This window comes from Triticum urartu, chromosome 7A, assembly GCF_056163025.1.
Source record: "Triticum urartu cultivar PI428250 chromosome 7A, HENAU_Tu73, whole genome shotgun sequence".
Taxonomy (NCBI): Eukaryota; Viridiplantae; Streptophyta; class Magnoliopsida; order Poales; family Poaceae; genus Triticum; species Triticum urartu.
In genome coordinates this window covers 602,546,393-602,570,207 of record NC_141879.1, presented here as the reverse complement: position 1 = coordinate 602,570,207, position 23,815 = coordinate 602,546,393, and positions in this window count along the sequence as shown.

Sequence of the window (23,815 nt, the reverse complement as noted above, 5' to 3'; positions counted from 1 at the left end):
AGCTTCATCATCACCGTCATCACGCCGTCGTGCTGATGAAGCTCTCCCTCGACACACAGCTGGATCGAGAGTTCATGGGATGTCACCGAGCCGAACGTGTGCAGATCGCGGATGTGCCGTACTTTCGGTACTAGGATCGGTCGGATCATGAAGACGTACGAATACATCAACCATGTTGTCATAACGCTTCCTATTACGGTCTACGAGGGTACATGGACAACACTCCTCCCTTCTCGTTGCTATGCATCATCATGATAGATCTTGCGTGTGCGTAGGAAAATTTTGAAATTACTGCATTCCCCAACAGTGGCATCAGAGCCAGGTCTATGCGTAGATGTTATATGCACAAGTAGAACACAAAGGAGTTGTGGGCGTGGGTATATACATCTTGCTTGCCGTCACTAGTTGATTCTTGATTCAGCAGTATTGTTGGATGAAGCGGCCCAGACTGACATTACGCGTACGCTTACGCGAGACTGGTTCTACTGACGTGCTTCGCACATAGGTGGCTGGTGGGTGTTAGTTTCTCCAACTTTAGTTGAATCGGATTCAATGAACAGGGTTCTTTCTGAAGATCAAAAAGTAATCACTATACCGCATTGTGGTTTTTGATGCGTAGGTAAGAACGGTTCTTGCTCAGCCCGTAGCAGCCACGTAAAACTTGCAACAATAAAGTAGATGACATCTAACTTGTTTTTGCAGGGCATGTTGTGATGTGATATGGTCAAGACATGAGGCTTAATTTTATTGTATGAAATGATCATGTTTTGTAACACAGTTATCGGCAACTGGCAGGAGCCATTTGGTTGTTGCTTTATTGTATGAAACGCAATCGCCATGTAATTGCTTTACTTTATCACTAAGCGGTAGCGATAGTCGTAGAAGCAACAGTTGGCGAGATGACAACGATGCTTCGATGGAGATCAAGGTGTCAAGCCGGTGACGATGGTGATCATGTCAGTGCTTTGGAGATGGAGATCAAAGGCACAAGATGATGATGGCCATATCATATCACTTATATTTGATTGCATGTGATGTTTATCATTTATGCATCTTATTTTGCTTAGTTCGGCGGTAGCATTATAAGATGATCTCTCACTAAATTTCAAGGTACAAGTGTTCTCCTTGAGTATGCACCGTTGCGACAGTTCTTCGTGCTGAGACACCACGTGGTGATCGGGTGTGATAAGCTCTACGTTCACATACAACGGGTGCAAGCCAGTTTTGCACATGCAGAATACTCGGGTTAAACTTGACCAGCCTAGCATGTGCAGATATGGCCTCGGAACACTGAGACCGAAAGGTCGAGCATGAATCATATAGTAGATATGATCAACATAGTAATGTTCACCATTGAAAACTACTCCATCTCACGTGATGATCGGACATGGTTTAGTTGATATGGATCACGTGATCACTTAGATGATTAGAGTGATGTCTATCTAAGTGGGAGTTCTTAAGTAATATGATTAATTGAGCTTAAATTTATCATGAACTTAGTCCTGATAGTATTTGCATATCTATGTTGTAGATCAATTGCTCGCGTATAGCTTCCCCATTTTATTTATGATATGTTCCTAGAGAAAACTATGCTGAAACATGATAGTGGCAATGACGCGGATTGGATCCGTGATCTGAGGATTATCCCCGTTGCTGCACAGAAGAATTATGTCCTTGATGCACCGCTAGGTGACATAGCTATTGCGGGAGCAAATGCAGACGTTATGAACGTTTGACAAAGCTCGGTATGATGACTACTTAATAGTTTAGTGCACCATGCTTTATGGCTTTGAACCGGGACTTCAAAAATGTTTTTGAATGCCACAGAGCATATAAGATGTTCTAAGAGTTGAAATTGGTATTTCATACTCATGCCCGTGTCAAGAGGGAGGAGACCTTTGACAGTACTTTGCCTACAAGATGGAGGAGAATAGCTCAAGTAGTGAGCATGTGCTCAGATTGTCTGGGTACTACAACTGCTTGAATCAAGTGGGAGTTAGTCTTCCAGATAAGATGGTAATTAACAAAGTTCTCTAGTCACTATCACCAAGTTACTAAAACTTAGTGATGAACTATAAAATGCAAGGGATGACGAAAGTAATTCCCAAGCTCTTCGTGATGCTGAAATCGGCGAAGGTAGAAATCAAGAAATAGCATCAAGTGTTGATGGTTAACAAGACCACTAGTTTCTAGAAAAGGGCAAAGGGAAAGAAAGAGGAACTTCAAATAAGAATAGCAAGCAAGTTGCTGCTCCCATGAAGAAGCCCAAAGCTAGACCCAAGCATGTAACTGAGTGCTTCTACTGCAAACGAAATGGTCACTGGAAGTGGAACTACCCTAGATACTTAGCGGATAAGAAGGATGGCAAAGTGAACAAAAGTATATTTGATATACATGTTATTGATGTGTACTTTACTAGTGTTTATAGCAACGCCTCAGTATTTGATACTGGTTCAGTTGCTAAGAGTAGTAACTCGAAACGGGAGTTGCGAAATAAACAGAGACTAGTTAAGGGCGAGGTGATGATGTGAGTTGGAAGTGATTCCAAGGTTGATAAGATCATCGTCGCACACTCCCTTTACCTTCGGGATTACTGTTGAACCTAAAATAAATGTTATTTGGTGTTTGCGTTGAGCATAATATGATTGGGTCATGTTTATTGCAATACAGTTATTCATTTAAGTCAAAGAATAATTGTTATTCTGTTTTACATGAATAAAACCTTCTGAGGTCATACACCCAAGGTGAATGGTTTATTGAATCTCGATCGTAGTGATACACATATTCATAATATTGAAGCCAAAAGATGCAAAGTTAATAATGATAGTGCAACTTATATGTGGCACTGCCGTTTAGGTCATATTGGTGTAAAGCGCATGAAGAAACTCCCTGTTGATGGGCTTTTGGAATCACTTGATTATGAATCATTTGATGCTTGCGAACCATGCCTCATGGGCAAGATGACTAAAACTCCGTTCTCCGGAACAATGGGGCAAGCAACTGACTTATTGGAAATAATACATGCTGATGTATGCAATCCAATGTGTGTTGAGGCTCGCGGCGGGTATCGTTATTTTCTGACCTTCACAGATGATTTGAGCAGATATGGGTATATCTACTTGATGAAACATAAGTCTGAAACATTTGAAAAGTTCAAAGAATTTCAGAGTGAAGTGGAAAATCATCGTAACAAGAAAATAAAATTTCTGCGATCTGGTCGTGGAAGAGAATATTTGAGTTACAAGTTTGGTCTTCATTTGAAACAATGCGGAATAATTTCGCAACTCACGCCACCTGGAACACCATAGCGTAATGGTGTGTCCTAACGTCATAACCGTACTTTATTAGATATGGTGCGATCTATGATGTCTCTTACCGATTTATCACTATCGTTTTGGGGTTATGCATTAGAGACAGCTGCATTCACGTTAAATAGGGAACTATATAAATCCATTGAGACGACACCATGTGAACTGTGGTTTAGCAAGAAACCTAAGCTGTCATTTCTTAAAGTTTGGGCCTATGATGCTTATGTGAAAAAGTTTCAACCTGATAAGCTCGAACCCAAATCAGAGAAATGCATCTTCATAGGATACCCAAAGGAAACTATTGGGAACACCTTCTATCACAGATCCGAAGGCAAGATATTCGTTGCTAAGAATGGATCCTTTCTAGTGAAGAAGTTTCTGTCGAAAGAAGTGAGTGGGAGGAATGTAGAACTTGATGAGGTAATTGTGCCTTCTCCCGAATTGGAAAGTAGTTCATCACAGAAATCAGTTCTAGTGATTCCTACGCCAATTAATGAGGAATCTAATGATGATGATCATGAAACTTCAGATCAAGTTACTACCGAACCTCGTAGGTCAACCAGAGTATGGTCCGCACTAGAGTGGTACGGTAATCCTTTCTAGAAGTCATGTTACCATACCATGACAAACCTACGAACTATGAGGAAGCGATGATGAGCCCAGATTCCGCAAAATGACTTACGTCCATGAAATCTGAGATGGGATCCATGTATGAGAAAAAGTATGGACTTTGATTGACTTGCCCGTTGATCAGTGAGCCATTCAGAATAAATGGATCTTCAAGAGGAAGACGGACGTTGATAGTAGTGTTACTATCTATAAAGCTCGAATTGTCGCAAAAGGTTTTCGACAAGTTCAAGGTGTTGACTACAATGAGATTTTTCTCACTCGTATCGATGCTTAAAAGTCTGTCCGAATCATGTTAGTAGTTGCCGCATTTTATGAAATCTAGCAAATGGATATCAAAACTACATTCCTTAATGGAGTTATTGAAGAAGAGTTGTATATGATGCAACCAGAAGGTTTTGTCAATCCTAAAGATGCTAACAAAGTGTGCAAGCTCCAGCAATCCATCTATGGACTGGTGCAAGCATCTCGGAGTTGGAATATACGCTTTGATAAGTTGATCAAAGCATATAGTTTTATACAGACTTGCGGTGAAGCCTGTATTTACAAGAAAGTGAGTGGGAGCACTGCAACCTTTCTGATAAGTATATGTGAATGACATATTCTTGATCGGAAATGATGTAGAATTTTCTGGAAAGCATGAAGGAGTGTTTGAAAGGAGTTTTTCAAAGAAAGACCTCGGTAAAGCTGCTTACATATTGAGCATCAAGATCTATAGATATAGATCAAGACGCTTGATAAGTTTTTTCAATGAGTACATACCTTGACAAAATTTTGAAGGAGTTCAAAATGGACCAGTCAAAGAAAGAGTTCTTGCATGTATTGCAAGGTGTGAAGTTGAGTAAAGACTCAAAACCCGACCACGGTAGAAAATAGAAAGAGAATGAAAAGTCATTCCCTATGCCTCAGTCATAGGTTCTATAAAGTATGCTATGCTGTGTACCATACCTATTGTATACCTTAGCATGATTTTGGCAAGGGAGTAGAATAGTGATCTAGGAGTAAATCACTGGACAGCTGTCAAAATTATCCTTAGAGGACTAATGAAATATTTCTCGGTTATGGAGGTGATAAAAGAGTTTGCTGTAGAGAGTTACGCCGATGCAAGCTTTTGACACCGATCTAGATGACTCTAAGTCTCGATCTAGATACATATTGAAAGTGGGAGCAATTAGCTAGATTAGCTCTGAGCAGAGTATTGTATACATAGAAATTCACAAAATACATACGGATCTGAATGTTGCAGACCCATAGACTAAACTTCTCTCACAAGCAAAACATGATCACTCTTTGGGTGTTAAACACATAGCGATGTGAACTAGATTATTGACTCTAGTAAACCCTTGGGGTATTAGTCACATGAAGATGTGAACTAATCACATAAAGATGTGAACTATTGGTGTGAAATCACATGACGATCTGAACTAGATTATTGACTCTAGTGCAAGTGGGAGACTGAAGGAAATATGCCCTAGAGGCAATAATAAAGTTGTTATTTATATTTCCATATATCATGATAAATGTTTATTATTCATGCTAAGAATTTTATTAACCATAAACTTAGTACATGTGTGAATACATATACAAACAGAGTGTCACTAGTATGCCTCTACTTGACTAGCTCGTTGAATCAATGATGGTTATGTTTCCTAACCATAGACATGAGTTGTCATTTGATTAACGGGATCACATCATTAGAGAATGATGTGATTGACTTGACCCATCCGTTAGCTTAGCACGATGATCGTTTAGTTTGTTGCTATTGCTTTCTCCATAACTTATACATGTTCCTATGACTATGAGATCATGCAACTCCCGAATACCGGAGGAACACTTAGTGTGCTATCAAACGTCACAACATAACTGGGTGACTATAAAGATGCTCTAAAGGTGTCTCCGATGGTGTTTGTTGAGTTGGCATAGATCGAGATTAGGATTTGTCACTCCGAGTATCGGAGAGGTATCTCCGGGCCCTCTCGGTAATGCACATCACTATAAGCCTTGCAAGTAATGTGACTAATGAGTTATTTATGGGATGATGCATTACAGAACGAGTAAAGAGACTTGCCAGTAATGAGATTGAACTAGGTATTGAGATACTAACGATTGAATCTCGGGCAAGTAATATACCGATGACAAAGGGAACAACGTATGTTGTTGTGCAGTTTGACCAGTGAAGATCTTCATAGAATATGCAGGAACCAATATGAGTATGAAGGTTCTGCTATTGGTTATTGACCGGAGGTGAGTATCGGTCATGTCTACATAGTTCTCGAACCCGTAGGGTCCGAACGCTTAACGTTCGGTGACGATCGATATTATGAGTTTATGTGTTTTGATGTAACGAAGGTAGTTCGGAGTCCCGGATATGATCACAGACATGACGAGGAGTCTCGAAATGGTCGAGACATAAATATTGATATATTGGACGGCTATATTCGGACACCGAAAGTGTTCTCGGTGATTTCGGAGAAAACCGGAGTGCTGGAGGGTTACCGGAACCCCCCCCCCCCCCCCGGGGAACTAATGGGCCACATGGGCCTTAGTGGAGAGAGAGATGGCCAGTCAGGGCAGGCCGCGTGCCCCCTCCCCCTCTAGTCTGAATTGGACTAGGGAAGGGGGACGTCGCCCCCTTTCCTTCTCCCTCTCCTCCTTCCTTTCCCCCTCCTAGTAGGACTAGGAAAAGGGGAGTCCTACTCCTACTAGGAGGAGGACTCCTCCTCTCCTGGCGCGCCCCAAGGGCCGGCCGACCTCCCCCTTGCTCCTCTATATACGGGGGCAGGGGGCACCCTAGGACTCACAAGTTGATCTTTGATCCCTTAGCTGTGTGCGGTGCCCCCCTCCACCATAATCCACCTCGGTCATATCATCGTAGTGCTTAGGCGAAGCCTTGCGCCGGTAGCTTCATCATCACCGTCATCACGGCATCGTGCTAATGAAGCTCTCCCTCGACACTCAGCTGGATCGAGAGTTCATGGGACATCACCGAGCCGAACGTGTGCGGATCGTGGAGGTGCCGTACTTTCGGTACTAGGATTAGTCGGATCATGAAGACGTACGACTACATCAACCACGTTGTCATAACGCTTCTTCTTACGGTCTACAAGTGTACATGGACAACACTCTTCCCTTCTCATTGCTATGCATCACCATGATAGATCTTGCGTGTGCATAGAAATTTTTTGAAATTACTGCATTCCCCAACACCAGTTGTGTGGGAGCTTAGGTGTTCAGATGAGAGGTAGAAGCGCCTTCTCTTCCATGACCTTTCCCGAGTCAGTTAGGGGTTAGCAGTCAACCTGGTTTTATTGCAATGACATTCCGGCCCCTGGCTATCCATGGATTGTGAAAGAATGGTGGAAATGAAATAAACTTTACTTTCTGCTTGGGAACCGCATATAATTTGTCTAGCATGGAAGATATTGGGAATTCTCGGTTGTTTTCGTTGATAGGAAAAGCATGCCTATCTCAAAAACAATTTTATCTCTATTTTAAACTTTAGGCGCTGGCACCTCTGCAAATCTCTGCTTCCCTCTGTGAAGGGCCTATCTATTTACTTTTATGCAATTTTTTTTATTTGAGTCCCCGTCTTCTCTTATAAAGCACCAACTAGGAACACTATTGTCATACTTGTGCATTGGATGTAGCTAATGTTGAGTGTGTTTCATGAATGGATCAATGACTGGTCATAATGGGCTAGAGATAAATTTCTTTAGTGTTGATATTTTGAAAGACATGGTTCCTTGTTGGTATACTTGAGTATTGATGCTTTCATGTCAAATTATAGATTATTGCTTTGAATCACTCAAATCTAAATATCCATGTTTCAAAAGAAAATATTATATAATGAATGTGATAGGTAGCATTCCACATCAAAAAAATCTGCTTTTACCATTTATCTACTCGAGGACGAGCAGGAACTAAGCTTGGGGATGCTTGATACGTCTCCAATGTATCTATAATTTTTTAATGTTCCATGCTATTACAATATCAATCTTGGATGTTTTATATGTCATTATATGCAATTATATATATATATATCATTTTTTGGGTCTAACCTATTAACTTAGTGCCCAATGCCAGCTGCTGTTTTTTTGCATGTTTTTGGCTTTTCAGAAAATCAATATCAAACGAAGTCCAAACGGAGAAAAAACTTTCGATTATTTTTTTCTAAACCAGAAGAGACCCTAGAAGGTTCATGAGAAGGCTAGAAGAGCCACGAGGGAGTGACAAGCCCTAGGGGCACCCCCACCAGGCTTGTGGGCCCCTCGTGGCACATCAAACCCTAATTCCACCTCTATAAATATTCAAATATTCCCCTGACAATAGAGAGACACCCAACATACTTCTTCCGCCGCAGCAAGTTCCAGAACCACGAGATCCCATCTGGAGGCCTTCTCCGGTACTCTGCTGGAGAGGGAATCGATCACAAAGGGGCTATACATCAACCTTGCTGTCCTTCCGATGATGCATGAGTAGTTTACCTCGGACCTATGGGTCCATTGTTAGTAGCTAGATGACTTCTTCTCTCTATTTGATGTTTAATACAATGTTCTCCTCGATGTTCCTGGAGATCTATTCAATGTAATGACTTTTTGTGTTGTGTTTGTTGGGATCCGATGAATTGTGATCGAGTTTATGCTAAAATCTATCCATGAATATTAATTGAGTTTTCTCTGCACTCTTTTTATGCATGATTATTACAGCTTTGTATTTCTTCTCTGGTCTATTGATTTGGTTTGCCCAACTAGATTGATTTATCTTGCCATGGGAAGAGGTGCTTAGTAATGGATTCAATCTTACAGTGCTCAATCCCAGTGACAGAAGGGGATATGACACATATGTATCGTTGATATTAATGGTAAAAAGATGGGGTTTATTCATATGTGAGTTTATCTTGTCTACATCATGTCATATTGCTTAAGGCGTTACTCCATTTTTTCATGAACTTAATGAAGGAAATATGCCCTAGAGGCAATAATAAAATTATTATTTATATTTCCTTATATCATGATAAAATTTTATTATTCATGCTAGAATTGTATTAACCGGAAACTTAGTACATGTGTGAATACATAGACAAACAAAGTGTCACTAGTATGCCTCTACTTGACTAGCTCGTTAATCAAAGATGGTTAAGTTTCCTAACCATAGACATGAGTTGTCATTTGTTAAACGGGATCACATCATTAGAGAATGATGTGATTGACATGACCCATCCGTTAGCTTAGCACTATGATCGTTTAGTTTATTGCTATTGCTTTCTCCATAATTTATACATTTTCCTATGACTATGAGATTATGGCAACTCCCGAATACCAGAGGAACACTTAGTGTGCTATCAAACGTCACAACATAACTGGGTGATTATAAAAATGCTCTACAGGTGTCTCCGATGGCATAGATCGAGAATAGGATTTGTCACTCCGATTGTCAGAGAGGTATCTCTGGGCCCTCTCGGTAATGCACATCACTATAAGCCTTGCAAGCAATGTGACTAATGAGTTAGTTGCGGGATGATGCATTATGGACCGAGTAAAGAGACTTGTCGGTAACGAGATTGAACTAGGTACGATGATACCGACGATCGAATCTCGGGCAAGTAACATACCGATGACAAAGGGAACAACGTATATTGTTATGCGGCTTGACCGATAAAGATCTTCGTAGAATACGTAGGAACCAATATGAGCATCCAGGTTCCACTATTGGTTATTGACCGGAGATGAGTCTCGGTCATGTAACACCCACAATGCGGCTATATCTCCCATGTGTCGGGGCACGACTTAGAGGCATAGCCGCATGGTAGGCTTGTCGCAAGAGGGGTAATCTACACACATCCCATGTACTGAATAAGAAAGGGATAAAGAGTTGGCTTACAATCGCCACTTCGCACAAATACAACTTAAACAATACATCATCCAGAATACAATCAAGGTCCGACTATGGAACCAAAGTAAAAGAAGACAACCCCAAATGCTAGATCCCCGATCGTCCCAACCGGGCTCCACTACTGATCATCCGGAAAAGACACAAAACAACGATCAAGATCTTCATCGATCTCCCACTTGAGCTCGGTTGCGTGACCTGCACTAGTATCATCGGCACCTGCAACTGTTTGGAAGTATCTGTGAGTCACGAGGACTCAGCAATCCCATACCTACGAGATCAAGACTATTTAAGCTTATGGGTAGGATAGGGTAAGTAAGGTGGAGCTACAGCAAGCACTAAGCATATATGGTGTCTAACATACGCAAATAAGAGCGAGAAGAGAAGCAACGCAACGGTCGTGAACTAGAAGTGATCCTGAAACTACTTATAACATGAGACCGTGTTCACTTCCCGGACTCCGCCGAGAAGAGACCATCACGGTTGCGCATGCGGTTGATTCATTTTAATTAAGTTAAGTGTCAAGTTCTGTACAGCCGGATATTAACAAATTCCCATCTGCCACATAACCACGGGAACGGCTTTCGAAAGTTTATACCCTGCAGGGGTGTCCCAACTTAGCCCATCACAAGCTCTCACGATCAACGAAGGATATTCCTTCTCCCGGGAAGACCCGATCAGTCTTGGAATCCCGGTTACAAGACATTTCGACAATGGTAAAACAAGACCAGCAAGACCGCCCGAATGTGCCGACAAATCCCGATAGGAGCTGCACATATCTCGTTCTCAAGGCACACCAGATGGGCAAGACGTCGGGTTGGCATAGACCCTGGTTGCCCAGGGGGCGCCGGACATCGCCCAGTTCATTCCAACACTTAGAGAAGCATTGGCCCGGGGGGGGGGGGGGTTTAAAATAAAGATGACCCTCAGGAGTGCGACTCCCAAGGGAAAAGTAGGTGCTGGTGAGGCAAATGTAAAACCAAGGTTGGGCCTTGCTGGAGGAGTTTTATTCAAAGCGAACTGTCAAGGGGTTCCCATAACACCCAACCGCGTAAGGAACACAAAATCAAGGAACATAACACAGGTGTGACGGAAACTAGGGCAGCAGGAGTGGAACAAAACATCAGGCATAAGTCCGAGCCTTCCACCCTTTACCAAGTATATAGATGCATTAAAGTAAAATAATAGATATTGTGATATCCCAAAAATATCCATGTTTCAACATGGAACCAGCTTCAACTTCACCTGCAGCTAGCAACGCTATAAGAGGGGCTAAGCAAAAGCGGTAACATAGCCAAACAACGGTTTGCTAGGAAAGGCGGGTTAGAGGCTTGACCTGGCAATATGGGAGGCATGATATAGCAAGTGGTAGGTAGCGCGACATAGCGATAGAACGAACAACTAGCAAGCAAAGATAGAAGTGATTTCGAGGGTATGGTCATGATGACCCACAAGTATAGGGGATCTATCGTAGTCCTTTCGATAAGTAAGAGTGTCGAACCCAACGAGGAGAAGAAGGAAATGATAAGCGGTTTTCAGCAAGGTATTCTCTGCAAGTACTGAAATAAGTGGTAACAGATAGTTTTGTGATAAGATGATTTGTAACGAGCAACAAGTAACAAAAAGTAAATAAAGTGCAGCAAGGTGGCCCAATCCTTTTTGTAGCAAAGGACAATCCTGGACAAACTCTTATATAAGGAAAAGCGCTCCCGAGGACACATGGGAATATCGTCAAGCTAGTTTTATCACGCTCATATGATTCGCGTTCGGTACTTTGATAATTTGACATGTGGGTGGACCGGTGCTTGGGTGCTGTTCTTACATGAACAAGCATCCCACTTATGATTAACCTCTATTGCAAGCATCCGCAACTACAACAAAAGTATTATGGTAAACCTAAACATAGCATGAAACATATGGATCCAAATCAGCCCCTTACGAAGCAACGCATAAACTAGGGTTTAAGCTTCTGTCACTCTAGCAACCCATCATCTACTTATTATTTCCCAATGCCTTCCTCTAGGCCCAAATAATGGTGAAGTGTTATGTAGTCGACGTTCACATAACACCACTAGAGGCTAGAGAACATACATCTCATCAAAATATCGAACGAATACCAAATTCACATGACTACTAATAGCAAGACTTCTCCCTTGTCCTCAGGAACAAACGTAACTACTCACAAAGCATATTCATGTTCATAATCAGAGGGGTAATAATATGCATAAAGGATTTGAACATATGATCTTCCACCAATTAAACCAACTAGCATCAACTACAAGGAGTAATTAACACTACTAGCAACCTACTAGTACCAATCCCGGACTTGGAGACAAGAATTGGATACAAGAGATGAACTAGGGTTTTGAGATGAGATGGTGCTGATGAAGATGTTGATGGAGATTGCCCCCTCCCGATGAGAGGAGCGTTAGTGATGACGATGGCGATGATTTCCCCCTCCGGGAGGGAAGTTTCCCCGGCAGAACAGCTCTGCCGGAGCTCTAGATTGGATCCGCCAAGGTTCCGCCTTGTGGCGACGGAGTTTCGTCCCGAAAGGTTGCTTGCTATTTTTTTCTTGACGAAAGACTTCATATAGGAGAAGATGGTCATCGGTGAGCCACCAGGGGGGGCCACGAGGTAGGGGCGCGCCCTAGGGGGGGCGCCCCCACCCTCGTGAGCAGGGTGTGGGCCCCCTGGTCTTCATATCTGGCGAGGATTTTTCATTATTTATTATAAGGTATTCCGTGGAGTTTCAAGACTTTTGGAGTTGTGCAGAATAGGTCTCTAATATTTGCTCCTTTTCTAGCCTAGAATTCCAGCTGCCGGCATTCTCCCTCCTTATGTAAACCTTGTAAAATAAGAGAGAATAGCCATAAGTATTGTGACATAATGTGAAATAACAGCCCATAATGCAATAAATATCGATATAAAAGCATGACACAAAATGGATGTATCAACTCCCCCAAGCTTATACCTCGCTTGTCCTCAAGCGAAAGACGATAACAATAAATATGTCCCCATGTTTAGAGGTAGAGGCGTCGATAAAAATAAAATACGGACATGAGGGCATCATGATTATTCTCATAACAGCAACATACATAGATATTGTCATATCATTACTTATGTTCAAGTGATGATCTATTCACAATGCAAAAGTATGAATCAGAAACCTTATTGAGAACCAACAAACTATAACGTCAGTCGTTGAAGCAATTGCAATTTATCATAACATTAGAAAGAGTCTATGTCAGAGCTAAAAAGCAAGTCCACATACTCAACTATCATCTAGTCCTTCATAATTGCTAACACTCACGCAATACTTGTGGTTACGGAGTTTTAATCGGACACAGAGAAAGATAGGGGCTTATAGTTTCGCCCCACAACCTTTTACCTCAAGGGTAATGTCAACAATAATAACTCATGCCCCCCTACATCCAATTAGATATATCTCTCAGGATCTTTCCAACACACTGTGCTTGCCAAAGGATAAAATGTAAAAAGGAAAGGTGAAGATCACCATGACTCTTGCATAAGGTAGAAGATAATAATAGAAGATAGGCCCTTCGCACAGGGAAGTAGAGGTTGCCATGCACTTTTATGGTTGGATGTACAAAATCTTAATGCGAAAGAACGCCACTTTATATTGCCCCTTGTGATATGAACCTTTATTATGCAGTCCGTCGCTTTTATTACTTCCACACCACAAGATCGTATAAAGCTTATTTCTCCCACACTAATCATACATATTTAGAGCAATTTTTATTGCTTTGCACCGATGACAACTTACTTGAAGGATCTTACTCAATCCATAGGTAGATATGGTGGACTTTCATGGCAAAACTGGTTTAAGGGTATTTGGCAGCACAAGTAGTATCTCTACTTGGTGCTGAGAATTTGGCTAGCATGAGGGGGAAGGGCAAGCTCAACATGTTGGATGATCCATTGAAGGAAATATGCCCTAGAGGCAATAATAAAGTTATTATTTATTTCCTTATTTCAAGATAAATGTTTATTATTCATGCTATAATTGTATTAACCGAAAACATAATACATGTGTGAATACATAGACAAACAGAGTGTCACTAGTATGCCTCTACTTGACTAGCTCGTTAATCAAAGATGGTTATGTTTCCAAACCATAGACAAAGAGTTGTTATTTGATTAACGGGATCACATCATTAGGTGAATGATCTGATTGACATGACCCATTCCATTAGCTTAGCACCCGATTGTTTAGTATGTTGCTATTGCTTTCTTCATGACTTATACATGTTCCTATGACTATGAGATTACGCAACTCCCGTTTGCTGGAGGAACACTTTGTGTGCTACCAAACGTCACAATGTAACTGGGTGATTATAAAGGAGCTCTACAGTTTAAGCCTTGCAAGCATTGCAACTAATGAGTTAGTTGCGGGATGATGTATTACAGAACGAGTAAAGAGACTTGCCGGTAATGAGATTGAACTAGGTATTGGATACCGACGATCGAATCTCGGGCAAGTAACATACCGATGACAAAGGGAACAACGTATGTTGTTATGTGGTCTGACCGATCAAGATCTTCGTAGAATATGTAGGAGCCAATATGGGAATCCAGGTCCCGCTAGTGGTTATTGACCGGAGGCGTGTCTCGGTCATGTTTACATTGTTCTCGAACCCGTAGGGTCCGCACGCTTAAGGTTTCGATGACAGTTATATTATGAGTTTATGAGTTTTGATGTACCGAAGGAGTTCGGAGTCCCGGATGAGATCGGGGACATGACGAGGAGTCTCGAAATGGTCGAGATGTAAAGATTGATATATTGGACGACTATATTCGGACATCGGAAAGGTTCCGAGTGATTCGGGTATTTTTCGGAGTACCGGGTAGTTACGGGAGAAGCAATGGGCCTTGATGGGCTTTAGTGGGAAGAGGAGAAAGGGCCAAGGGGCTGCTGCGCCCCCCCCTCCCCTCTAGTCCGAATTGGACTAGGGAAAAGGGGGCCGGCCACCTCTCCTTCTCCTCCACTTCCTTCTCCCTTCCTCCCCTCTTGGTGGACTCCTACTAGGACTTGGAGTCCTAGTAGGACTCCACATCCTGGCGCGCCTCTCCTTGGCCGGCCTCCTCCTCCTCCATCCTTTATATACTGAGGCAAGGGGCACCCCATAGACACAAGTTGATCCACGTGATCTATTCCTTAGCCGTGTGCGGCGCCGCCAGCCACCATAGTCCTCGATAATATTGTAGTGGTGCTTAGGCGAAGCCCTGCAGCAGTAGTACGTCAAGATCATCACCACGCCGTCGTGCTGACGGAACTCTTCCCCGACACTTTGCTGGATCGGAGTCCGTGGATCGTCATCGAGCTGAACGTGTGCTAGAACTCGGAGGTGCCGTAGTTTCGGTGCTTGATCGGTCGGATCGTGAAGACGTACGACTACATCAACCAAACGCTTCCGTTGTCGATCTACTAGGTATGTAGATCATACTCCCCCTCTCGTTGCTATGCATCACATGATCTTGCGTGTGCGTAGGAATTTTTTTGAAATTACTATGTTCCCCAACAGTGGCATCCGAGCCTAGGTTTTATATGTTGATGTTATATGCACGAGCAGAACACAAGTGAGTTGTGGGCGATATAAGTCATACTGCCTACCAGCATGTCATACTTTGGTTCGGCGGTATTGTTGGATGAAGCGGCCCGGACCGACATTACGCATATGCTTACGCGAGACCGGTTCTCCCGACGTGCTTTGCACATAGGTGGCTTGCGGGTGACAGTTTCTCCAACTTTAGTTGAACCGAGTGTGGCTACGCCCGGTCCTTGCGAAGGTTAAAACGGAGTCAAATTGACAAACTATCGTTGTGGTTTTGATGCGTAGGTAAGATTGGTTCTTGCTTAAGCCCGTAGCAGCCATGTAAAACTTGCAACAACAAAGTAGAGGACGTCTAACTTGTTTTTGCAGGGCATGTTGTGATGTGATATGGTCAAAACATGATGAGATATAAGTTGTTGTATGAGATGATCATGTTTTGTTAAAGTTATCGGCAACTGGCAAAAGCCTTATGGTTGTCTCTTTATTGCATAAGATGCAAGAGCCAAATAATTGCTTTACTTTATCACTATGCGATAGCAATAGTTTCAAGAGCAATTGTTGGCGAGACGACCACGTGACGACACATTGATATAGATCAAGATGATGGAGATCATGGTGTCATGCCGGTGACGATATAGATCATGACAATACTTTGGAGATGGAGATCAAAGAAGCAAGATGATGATGGCCATATCATGTCACATATTTTGATTGCATATGATGTTTATCTTTTATACATCTTATTTTTGCTTTGATTGATGGTAGCATTATAAGATGATCTCTCACTAATTATCAAGAAGTGTTCTCCCTGAGTATGCACCGTTGCCAAAGTTCGTCGTGCCCAGACACCACGTGATGATCGGGTGTGATAAGCTCTACGTCCATCTACAACGGGTGCAAGCCAGTTTTGCACACGCAGAATACTCGGGTTAAACTTGACGAGCCTAGCATATGCAGATATGGCCTCGGAACACGGAGACCGAAAGGTCGAGCGTGAATCATATAGTAGATATGATCAACATAACGATGTTCACCATTGAAAACTACTCCATTTCACGTGATGATCGGTTATGGTTTAGTTGATTTGGATCACATGATCACTTAGAGGATTAGAGGGATGTCTATCTAAGTGGGAGTTCTTTAAGTAATTTGATTAATTGAACTTAAATTTATCATGACCTTAGTCCTGGTAGTATTTTGCAAATTATGTTGTAGATCAATAGCTCGCGTTGTTGCTTTCATATGTTTATTTTGATATGTTCCTAGAGAAAATTGTGTTGAAAGATGTTAGTAGCAATGATGCAGATTGGATCCGTAATCTGAGGTTTATCCTCATTGCTGCACAGAAGAATTATGTCCTTGATGCACCGCTAGGTGATAGACCTATTGCAGGAGCAGATGCAGACGTTATGAACGTTTGGCTAGCTCAATATGATGACTACTTGATAGTTTAGTGCACCATGCTTAATGGATTAGAATCGGGACTTCAAAGACGATTTGAACGTCATGGACCATATGAGATGTTCCAGGAGTTGAAGTTAATATTTCAAGCAAATACCCGAGTTGAGAGATATGAAGTCCCCAACAAGTTCTATAGCTAAAAGATGGAGGAGAATCGCTCAACTAGTGAGCATGTGCTCAGATTGTCTGGGTACTACAATCGCTTGAATCAAGTGGGAGTTAATATTCCAGATAAGATAGTGATTGACAGAATTCTCTAGTCACCATCACCAAGTTAGTAGAACTTCGTGATGAACTATAATATGCAAGGGATAACGGAAACAACTCCCAAGCTCTTCGTGATGCTGAAATCAACAAAAGTAGAAATCAAGAAAAACATCAAGTGTTGATGGTTGACAAGACCACTAGTTTCAAGAAAAGGGCAAAGGGAAGAAGGGGAACTTCAAGAAGAACGGCAAGCAAGTTGCTGCTCAAGTGAAGAAGCCCAAGTCTGATCCTAAGCCTGAGACTAAGTGCTTCTACTGCAAAGGGACTGGTCACTGGAAGCGGAACTACCCCAAGTGATTGGCAGATAAGAAGGATGGCAAAGTGAACATAAGTATATTTGATATACATGTTATTGATGTGTACTTTACTAGTGTTTATAGCAACCCCTCAGTATTTGATACTGGATCAGTTGCTAAGAGTAGTAACTCGAAATGGGAGTTGCAGAATGAACAGAGACTAGTTAAGGGTGAAGTAACGATGTGTGTTGGAAGTGGTTCCAAGATTGATATGATCATCATCGCACACTCCCTATACTTTCGGGATTAGTGTTGAACCTGAATAAGTGTTATTTGGTGTTTGCGTTGAGCATGAATATGATTTGATCATGTTTATTGTAATACGGTTATTCATTTAAGTAAGAGAATAAATTGTTGTTCTGTTTACATGAATAAAACCTTATATGGTTACACACCCAATGAAAATAGTTCGTTGGATCTCGATCGTAGTGATACACATAATCATAATATTGAAACCAAAAGATGCAAAGTTAATAATGATAGTGCAACTTATTTGTAGCATTGCCGTTTAGGTCATATTGGTGTAAAGCGCATGAAGAAACTCCATGCTGATGGGATTTTGGAATCACTTGATTATGAATCACTTGATGCTTGCGAACCATGCCTCATGGGCAAGATGACTAAGACTCCGTTCTCCAGAGCGAGCAACTGACTTATTGGAAATAATACATAATGATGTATGCGGTCCGATGAGTGTTAAGGCTCACGGCAAGTATCGTTATTTTCTGAACTTCACAGATGATTTGAGCAGATATGGGTATATCTACTTGATGAAACATAAGTCTGAAACATTTGAAAAGTTCAAAGAATTTCAGAGTGAAGTGGAAAATCATCGTGACAAGAAAATAAAGTTTCTACGATCTGATCACGGAGACAAATATTTGAGTTACGAGTTTGGTCTTAAATTAAAACAATGTGAAATAGTTTCACTACTCACGCCACCTGGAACACCATAGTGTAATGGTGTGTCCGAACGTCATAACCGTACTTTATTAGATATAGTGCAATCTATGATGTCTCTTACCGATCTACCATTATCATTTTGGGGTTATGCATTAGAGACAGCTGCATTCACATTAAATAGGGCACCATCTAAGTCCGTTGAGACGACACAATCTGAACTGTGGTTTGGCAAGAAACCAAAGTTGTCGTTTCTTAAAGTTTGGGACTGCGATGCTTATGTGAAAAAGGTTTCAACATGATAAGCTCGAACCCAAATCGGAGAAGTAAATCTTCATAGGATATCCAAAGGAAACTATTGGATACACCTTCTATCACAGATCCGAAGGCAAGACTTTTGTTGCTAAATTCGGAGTTTTTCTAGAGAAGGAGTTTCTCTCGAAAGAAGTGAGTGGGAGGAAAGTAGAACTTGATGAGGTAACTGTACCTGCTCCCTTATTGGAAAGTAGTCCATCATAGAAATCTGTTCCTGTGACTACTACACCAATTAGTGAGGAAGCTAATGATGATGATCATGTAACTTCAGATCAAGTTACTACCAAATATCGTAGGTAAACCAGAGTGAGATCCGCACCAGAGTGGTACGGTAATCCTGTTCTGGAAGTCATGTTACTAGACCATGACGAACTTGCGAACTATGAGGAAGCGATGATGAGCCCAGATTCCGCTAAATGGTTTGAGGCCATGAAATCTGAGATATGATCCATGTATGAGAACAAAGTATGGACTTTGATGGATTTGCCCGATCATCGGCAAGCCATAGAAAATAAATGGATCTTCAAGAGGAAGACGGATGCTGATAGTAGTGTTACTATCTACAAAGCTAGAATTGTCGCAAAAGGTTTTCAACAAGTTCAAGGTGTTGACTACGATGAGATTTTCTCACTCGTATCTATGCTTAAGTCTGTCTGAATCATGTTTGCAATTGCCGCATTTTATGAAATCTGGCAAATGGATAAACAAAACTGCATTCCTTAATGGATTTACTAAAGAAGAGTTGTATATGATGCAACTAGAAGGTTTTGTCGATCCTAAAGGTGTTAACTAAATAAGCAAGCTCCAGCGATCCATCTATGGACTGGTGCAAGAATCTCGGAGTTGGAATATACGCTTTGATAAGTTGATCAAAGCATATAGTTTTATACAGACTTGCGGTGAAGCCTGTATTTACAAGAAAGTGAGTGGGAGCACCACATCATTTCTGATAAGTATATGTGTATGACATATTGTTGATCGGAAATAATGTAGAATTATTCTGCAAAGCATAAAGGAGTGTTTGAAAGGAGTTTTTCAAAGAAAGACCTCGGTAAAGCTGCTTACATATTGAGTATCAAGATCTATAAAGATAGATCAAGACGCTTGATAAGTTTTTCAATGAGTACATACCTTGACAAGATTTTGAAGTAGTTCAAAATGGAACAGTCAAAGAAAAAGTTTCTTGCCTGTGTTACAAGGTGTGAAGTTGAGTAATACTCAAAGCCCGACCACGGCGGAAGATAGAAAGAGAATGAAAGTCATTCCCTATGCCTCAGTCATAGGTTCTATAAAGTATGCCATGCTGTGTACCAGATCTATTGTATACCCTACACTTTGTTAAGCAAGGGAATACAATAGTGATCTACGAGTAGATCACCGGACAACGGTCAAAATTATCCTTAGTGGAATAAGGAAATATTTCTCAATTATGGAGGTGACAAAAAGGTTCGTCGTAAAAAGTTACGTCGATGCAAGTTTTGACACAGATCTGGATGACTCTAAGTCTCGATCTAGATACATATTGAAAGTGGGAGCAATAAGCTAGAGTAGCTCCGTGCAGAGCATTGTTGACATAGAAATTCGCAAAATACTTACGGATCTGAATGTGACAGACCCGTTGACTAAAATTATCTCACAAGCAAAACATGATCACACCTTAGTACTCTTTGGGTGTTAATCACATAGCGATGTGAACTAGATTACTGACTCTGGTAAACCCTTTGGGTGTTGATCACATATCGATGTGAACTATGGGTGTTAATCGCATGGTGATGTGAACTATTGCTGTTAAATCACATGGCGATGTGAACTAGATTATTGACTCTAGTGCAAGTGGGAGACTGAAGGAAATATGCCCTAGAGGCAATAATAAAGTTATTATTTATTTCCTTATTTCATGATAAATGTTTATTATTCATGCTATAATTGTATTAACCGGAAACATAATACATGTGTGAATACATAGACAAACAGAGTGTCACTAGTATGCCTCTACTTGACTAGCTCGTTAATCAAAGATGGTTATGTTTCCTAACCATAGACAAAGAGTTGTTATTTGATTAACGGGATCACATCATTAGGTGAATGATCTGATTGACATGACCCATTCCATTAGCTTAGCACCCGATCGTTTAGTATGTTGCTATTGCTTTCTTCATGACTTATACATGTTCCTATGACTATGAGATTATGCAACTCCCATTTGCCGGAGGAACACTTTGTGTGCTACCAAACATCACAACGTAATTGGGTGATTATAAAGGAGCTCTACAGGTGTCTTCAAAGGTACATGTTGGGTTGGCGTATTTCAAGATTAGGATTTGTCACTCCGATTGTCGGAGAGGTATCTCTGGGCCCTCTCGGTAATGCACATCACTTAAGCCTTGCAAGCATTGCAACTAATGAGTTAGTTGCGGGATGATGTATTACAGAACGAGTAAAGAGACTTGCCGGTAATGAGATTGAACTAGGTATTGGATACCGACGATCGAATCTCGGGCAAGTAACGTACCGATGACAAAGGGAACAACGTATGTTGTTATGCGGTCTGACCGATAAAGATATTCGTAGAATATGTAGGAGCCAATATGGGCATCCAGGTCCCACTATTGGTTATTGACCGGAGACGTGTCTCGGTCATGTCTACATTGTTCTCGAACCCGTAGGGTCCTCATGCTTAAGGTTTCGATGACAGTTATATTATGAGTTTATGAGTTTTGATGTACCGAAGGAGTTCGGAGTCCCGGATGAGATCGGGGACATGACGAGGAGTCTTGAAATGGTCGAGATGTAAAGATTGATATATTGGACGACTATATTCGGACATCGGAAAGGTTCCGAGTGATTCGGGTATTTTTCGGAGTACCGGGTAGTTACGGGAGAAGCAATGGGCCTTGATGGGCTTTAGTGGGAAGAGGAGAAAGGGCCAAGGGGCTGCTGCGCCCCCCCTCCCCTCTAGTCCGAATTGGACTAGGGAAAAGGGGGCCGGCCACCTCTCCTTCTCCTCCACTTCCTTCTCCCTTCCTCCCCTCTTGGTGGACTCCTACTAGGACTTGGAGTCCTAGTAGGACTCCACATCCTGGCGCGCCTCTCCTTGGCCGGCCTCCTCCTCCTCCATCCTTTATATACTGAGGCAAGGGGCACCCCATAGACACAAGTTTATCCACGTGATCTATTCCTTAGCCGTGTGCGGCGCCCCCAGCCACCATAGTCCTCGATAATGTTGTAGCGGTGCTTAGGCGAAGCCCTGCAGCAGTAGTACGTCAAGATCGTCACCACGCCGTCGTGCTGACGGAACTCTTCCCCGACACTTTGCTGGATCGGAGTCCGGGGATCGTCATCGAGCTGAACGTGTGCTAGAACTCGGAGGTGCCGTAGTTTCGGTGCTTGATCGGTCGGATCGTGAAGACGTACGACTACATCAACCAAACGCTTCCGTTGTCGATCTACTAGGTATGTAGATCATACTCCCCCTCTCGTTGCTATGCATCACATGATCTTGCGTGTGCGTAGGAAATTTTTTGAAATTACTACGTTCCCCAACATCCATGACAACATACTTTATCTTAGATATAAGAAAACATAACCCATTACATTGTCTTCCTTATCCAACGTCAACTCTTTAGCATGTCATATTTTGATGAGTGCTCACAATCATAAAAGATGTCAATAATAGTATATTTATATATGAAACCTCTCTTTCCTTATTACTTCCTATTAATTTCAGCGATGACCAAAGCTATGTCTGCCAACTCCCAACAACTTTTAATCATCACACTCTTTCTATGTGAAGTCATTACTATCAATAAGATCAATATGAACTTTTGTTTCTTCTTATTCTTTTTCTCTTTTCTTTTCTTTTATTTGGGATCATGGAAAAAATAAACAAGCCCTTGACTCAACACTAATCTTTATTATATAGCTCACGAACTCGATTACATAGAAGGATAATAAAGCAAAACTCACAACTAGATCATGCTAAGAACTTTCATTCTACTAGATCAAAGTATTACCAAAAGGATCGAGCTAAGAAAAAACGGTAAAGATAGGAGTTGTGTTTGTGATACGATACCGGGGCACCTCCCCCAAGCTTGGCAGTTGCCAAGGGGAGTGCGCATACCCATGTTATTATATCTCCTTGGTTGGTGAAGAAGTTGGAGGTGTTGTTGATGATGCAGGCTTGTCATCCATCTTCCAAGGCATAGGTTCACCATCATAGAAGGATGATCGAGTCTCTAGAATCCTCAAATCTGCAGCCAAACTCATTCTTTTGAATCTATATTCATAATCACAGTTTTGGTTTTGCAGGTCATAGATTTGGGCTTGGAGGTGCTCGATCTTCTCATATAGCTTGAAGATTGGCTCCTCGGTGTTCTTGGCATCCGTCTTGTAGTTGTTAGTGAACTCTGCGAGCATCGTGTGGCTAGCGTTGATTCCACGCTCCACCATCCCCTGGCACTTGAAAACTTGTTGCTCCATTGCTTCGAGCCTCGTCTCCACGCTTCCGGTTCCCTTTGGTCCCTCAGCATCGCGGATGTGCAGCAACCCATCACGCATCTCAATGGTTTGAGGGTGTCGCAGCACCTCCGCGAGGTAAGGGTTGATGACCTTCTCAAAGAACTTGTCCTTGGAAGCACTTGGGGACATCATGATAATCTAGATCTGTCAAAAAATAGCTCGAAACAAGAACAGAGGATAATTGCGTGATATGGGAGTCAAAACCTTCGGGAGAATATATAGTGAATTTTTACCGACCAAAATACGTATCGTGAAAGAAAACGAAGTCCGGAAGGCACACGAGGTGCTCACGAGGTAGGGGGGCGCGACCAGGGGGTAGGGCGCGCCCTCCACCCTCGTGGGGCCCTTGTGTCCCTCCCGGACTGCTACTTAATTTTCTATTTTTCTAAATATTCCAAAATGGAGAAATATTGCCTTAAAAATTGTTTTGGAGTTGGTGTACTTACCGTACCACATACCTATTCCTTTTCGGAGTCTGAAACGTTCTGGAAAGTGTCCCTTATGTATTCCTCCGGGGTTACTGTTTCAATAATATTGGTTTCAACATTTATGGGATTACCTGAGATATAATGTTTAATTCTCTGACCGTTTACCACCTTCCGATTTGTGCCTTCAAAGTTGTTGATTTTTATGGCACCGGAACGATAGACCTCCTCGA